The sequence below is a fragment of the Mustela nivalis genome (assembly GCF_964662115.1).
Source record: "Mustela nivalis genome assembly, chromosome: 9".
In the NCBI taxonomy this organism is placed as follows: Eukaryota; Metazoa; Chordata; class Mammalia; order Carnivora; family Mustelidae; genus Mustela; species Mustela nivalis.
In genome coordinates, this window is record NC_139028.1 from 10,041,928 (window position 1) to 10,047,300 (window position 5,373).

The 5,373-nt window shown below is 47.6% G+C and overlaps 1 long non-coding RNA gene across 1 annotated transcript; it reads right to left on the reverse strand.

Moving 5' to 3' along the window:
- Nucleotides 1-603: 603 nt before the first annotated feature.
- On the reverse strand, nucleotides 604-4,410 carry LOC309873355. The gene is made up of 4 exons (XR_014316308.1): nucleotides 4,149-4,410; nucleotides 3,059-3,557; nucleotides 2,858-2,948; nucleotides 604-2,505 (listed from the first exon to the last, which is right to left on the reverse strand). It is a non-coding gene; the product is annotated as an uncharacterized lncRNA (long non-coding RNA).
- Nucleotides 4,411-5,373: the final 963 nt, after the last annotated feature.

Consider the following 5,373-nt stretch of genomic DNA (forward strand, 5'->3'; position numbering starts at 1 on the left):
AGTCTTTTGGAAAAACGGTATCTGCCGCGTGGTCTTGAGGGCTTCTCAAGACTCAGAGATGTTTCTGTTGAGTTTCATGGTAATATTAACAAATGTGATGTTTTATAATACTGTATAATGAAATGTATCCACGTGTGGGAAGTCTTTATGACTCAGTAAGGCACTGTTCATCAAATGGCTTCTGTGGGCAGCTCTAAAACCAACGTAGGAAGAAGATCTATTCGAAGTACACAATAGAAGGTGGTTTGCATACTATGCATAGGATACACATAAATTCCCCTTTCCTTTGTCCTGCAGATATAAACATCTGCCCACACATGTGCACGCACAATATGCAAATCACAGTAACCTACAGGATCGTGTTCTCCCGCGGTTTCCTCCAGCTTGCGATGCTCCCATGATACTCACTATCCCTGCCATCTGCAGAATCTTCCCACGTAAGCTACGGCTGTAGGTATGGTCACCCTATTTCCCCTGTGTGGTCACCCTGCTCAGATCCTTGTAGGTTGCTCCTTACTGTGGTGTCAGGGGAGGGCATCCAGAGGATGTGACCACCGCTTTCCCGTGATCTGGACCAGGCCGGTCAGAGGCTTCGGAATCTGGATTCTTCTTACCCTCCCAGCCTGCTGCAGCTGTCCCAAGGGCACAGCCTCAGGAAAGTGATGGAGTGCTGAGCCCCTCTGGTTGGTGTGTCTGACCGAACCGAATTACGGCCTCCAGATAAACCCTGAAGATTTGGTGGGCGGGTGAGGGAATCTGCTCATCTCATCGGCACCCAACACAAGCCTCGTCAGAAAGACCCGTTGCTTCTCGAACCCTCCACCTACCAGTCTGGAGCCATCTGCCTACTTCTTTAGTCTCTTCCCGTGTTCCACATAAGGGGCTGATTTCAGATCGTACCAAGAGAAGGTTGCAAACCAGTGTGCAGGCCTTCTAGCACTGCCCTTCCCTAGCTGTCCAGATAACCGCAGGGCAGAATAATTTGGGAAGGAGGAATTTATTCTTCTCGAAGTTTCCTGCATACTCCGCAGCACATACCTGCCCCCACCTACTTCTTGACTTTCGACAGGGCTCTCCCTTCAGATGTAAACCTGAACTGTTCAATGCCTGCAGAGAGAAAATACACAGGTCACTGTTACGGGAAACCACTCGTTTGCATTTATGAGGTTCCAATGGAAACAGCTTCAAAATCCCGCAATCCTGCTTAGAAGTTCCACGAAGAAGGAAACAACGAATGAGGCGATGCAGGCTGTCGTGGCTTTAGGATCTCACCATCACGGTTCCTGCTCATTCATTTATCACCTCAGTCAGGCTTCAGTCCTTCATTTCACTGTGGCTTCATAAAGCTAATGCCTGATCCAAATCCTCTTCTCTAAAACAAAAGCAAAAACAAACAAACAAAAAAACACCACCTCCTAAAATACGAAAGGCATTGGGTGCGTTGTCGTAGGGCCATTCCCTAGGTGGGTAACTGTGTCCTCTGTCCATTAGAGCCGTCTTGAAAGGTGTCAGGAGAAGTGTGTCTAAATATGTATGTTTTGTATATTGGACAAATCAGTAATTTCAGTAACCAAACATATTCAACTTTGATCTAAGAAAATTCTTAGAGAAATTTATTTTTCATTTTCATTTTGCATTGTTCAGAGAGAGCTCAGTTGCTCAGCATTCTTATTTCATAAACAACCCTTGATATACTTTTAGACAGTTAATGTCACCCTGGGTCTTTGATTTTGTTTTGTTTAGTTTTTAATAACTATCTCCTACTTTTAACCTTTAACCTTTTCTCACGCGGGGCTAATTCTAGTCAATTAATCATTTTGGCTGCTTGTTGCCCAATCTACTTCAGTTTTGCTTTGTTTTCATATATCGTTTTAAAACACAAGACGGAGTCCGCCCTGTGCAGCTCCAGCCGGCTCCCTCACCAGACTGGATCCCAGCCAGCCCGTCCGCGGCACCTCGGCCCCTTTGTTCTGCTGTGGACACCTGCTGCTGTGTGTGCTGTATTCAGAAGACTCCTTCTGCCAGGACACTTGAAGAACCAAGTAAATCAAGTCCACAAGAAGTGCTTGAAATAACATTAAGGCAAAACACGAGAATTAGGTCATGACAAAGTGGTCATTCTAGTATTTATTCACTTTACGATTTTTGGAAATGTGTTCTGAAAGATGACTGAGGTCACGTGTTCCTTAGTCCCAAGAGTGCTTGATCAGGCGTCCGACTTCGGAAACAGCACTGCTCTCTAACACCGTTCCTTATCCCATCTTTTAGCCTCGTTAGTCTGACTCTGATCGCCTGCAACCAAAGGCCCGTATGTTAGACACCTGCTGTGGGGAATGCTCCCCGGCAGGCGCATGACCTGGAAAGCTCGCCGTGCATTGGCAGGCGTTCGAGACCACGGCTGTAATATGGGTCAGACGTACAGAGGAAGAAACAGCCCCGTGGCAGCTCTGATTCGGGAATGATTCTGTCCAGGAAGTCAAAAAAGGATCACAGAAGAAGCTGGGCCTAGAAGAAATGAGATGAGTCAAGACATCAAAGGCTGTGGGTGCAGAGCTTTTGGGGGACTGAAAGCCCGGGCTCTATCCGGGAAGGGGAGAACAACTCAGGGATAGAATTCGGTAGAAATAGAAGTAGCAGAGGAATTGTGGGCCAGAAAAATGTATCAAATGCTGCCTTTTTGCATCTATTGCTTGCAAGAAGATGTACAGACGTGGTTGTATTAGAAACAAAAGTCTGGAAAAAAGTGGGCTGTAATGGGGATTACATGTTGCAAAACTTATAAAAAAGATAATAAAGAGTTGAGGGTAAATTAAAACTCTGTGAGAAGACAGTGGGGTTGGGGGAGAGGGTTACTGACTCAAGGAGGCCCGATGAGGTCTAGGTCAGGAGCATGTGACGTAGAGAGCAGCCAGCAGCCCAGAGAGAGCAGAAGGACCATGATGGGTACCCTGGAGTGAAACAGGTAGGAAAAGATGTTCATGACAGACGCTGCCAGTGGCCCCCTGTCCGCAGTGTGTGCATTTCTCCACACTCTGGGCCAGCTCCCACGTGCCCACACCTCTGACGTGGCCTCCGAGTTGTTCCTGACCACCAGAGCCTCTTCTCCCCGCTCAATGGTGCAAGGATAGTCCTCAGGATCGAGCACTCTCCTCCCGGGGCTGATGGGACCCTCTGGACCAGTAGCTCGTCTCCCCATCTCTTGGGTGGAGTAATCCCCAAGTGCTTGTTCTCCTCTGTCTTCCTGGGTGTTTCAGTAGGATTGAGCTCTCATGCCCAGGAGGGTCAGGGACCTGTCACTGGATCCTTCCCTTCCTTGACCTACTTACCTCTCTCCATGGGTGTTTCCTGGGATTGCTTCCCTTTACAATTGCGTTTTTCAAGGTGTGCTTTAAGGAGAACCCAAATGAGGAGAGGGAGGCGAGAAGTAGCCGTATAGATACTCAGAGTGAAATGCTAGCAAGTGACCCGTTTCTAGGGCTGTGCCATCAATGGTTCCATTGGAATTGCTGGAGGTAGTTCCTGGCACTGTTCAGCATCACAAGTACTAATGCTTTCTCCTGAGCAGAATTAAGACAAAAGGGGAAGAAAGGGGATACACAGATGAATTCGTTTTCTGTTGCATCCATAACAAATACCTAAAAACTTAGTGACTTAACACAACACACATTTGTGATTTTTTTACTTCTAGAGGTTAGAAGTCTAGTACAGGTCTCACTAGGCTGTCAGGTGTCAGGACGTCTGTGTTCCCTCTGGAGGCCCATCTATTCCCATGCCTTGCCTACATGGTAAAATGCCACCTTCATTCCTTGACTTCCTTATACCTTCAGAACCTATAATACTGCCTGTCTCTGACCATTCTCCCAAGAGCCACATTACCTCCAACCCCAGCTGGTAAAAGTTCTCTGCTTCCAAAGACGCATGAGATTAGATTGGTTCCATCCCAATAATCTAAAATAATCTCGCCACCTCAGGGTCCTTAACTTAATCACACATGCACATCCCTTTTCACCATGAACACTAACAGTTTCTCAAATTCTGGGGACTAAGAAAGGGACATCTTTAGGGGCATTAATCCACCTAGCCCACTGGCTAGGAGGAGAAAAGAAAAAGAAAAAGCATTTAAGAGCCATGAAGACAGTAGTACTTACAAAGGTTGTATGGTTTGTTGGTCTGAGTCAACATCCATGGTCACACTTGCATCCTGTCTCCCGTAGGCAGAATGGGAGACTGGGGTCTGATCGGGAGCGAAGCAAGCCAGAGTCACAGTCCCAGCGAGTGTTACGGGAATGATAAGTTGTGATGGAGGATGTGTCTTAATACCTTGAACATCCAAATTCCCTTGAAATTTCTGGGTCTACAGGAATGAGTGGCCATGTGGCTGCTGGCAGGCGTGAGGCACCTGCTGGCCCTGGGCCGGGGACATCCACTCCTCACCACATGGGCCTCTCAATGGGAGAAGTTACAACATGGCTGCTTATTTCCCTGCAGAAACTTTGAGGCTGCAAATCTTCTTCCTCTTCTTCTTCTTCTTCTTCTTCTTCTTCTTCTTCTTCTTCTTCTTCTTCTTCTTCTTTTTTTTTTTAAGCTGCTAAGTTTGGGGCTAATTTGTGATACAACACGGGATAACCACTAGGATGCTCCAAAGAAGGCAGATACCATAGAGGAAGCCTGAACAGAAGCAGGTCTGACAGACTTCCCATCCACGGGAAGGTCTTTGTCCTTGGCAGCTCGCTGCTTTCGAAGCAGTCCAGTGGTCTCATCCGTGGGCGACTTCCAGACCAGGGATGAAGACTGTGCCTGGGAACAGTAACTCTGCTCTGTATCACCTAGACGGACAGAGCCATTGTTACCGATGACCCTCGGAGCTGGCAAGATCAGAGACTGGCACTGAGCCCTTGGTGCACCACAGCCCCTCGTGGACACTAACCAGCCACTTACTGGCATCTGATCATCTCAGATCACCTGTGTGTTATCTGTACCGAAACGGAGATGCTCTCTGGGAATGTGTCTGTCTTTGTCTCACATGGCATCGCTATCTCAGGCTCACAAAGTGTCTCTTTTATGATCATGGTTTTCCTAACATGCTCTTGGGCTAACGGACCTATTTGGCAGTGAAAGAGGTATTAAAAAATCGGACGAGGGGCACCTGGGGGCTCAGTCAGTTAAGCATCTGCTGTTGGCTCAGGTCATGGTCCCAGGGTCCTGGGATTGAGTCCCACATTGGGCTCTCTCCTCAGTGGGAAGCCTGTTCCTCCCTCTCCCACTCCCCCACCCCCAGCTGTGTTCCCTCTCTCACTGTTTCTCTCTATCAGATGAATAAATAAAATCTTTTTTAAGAAAAAGGAGGATAGTGAGAGTCGTTGGTCCTGTATT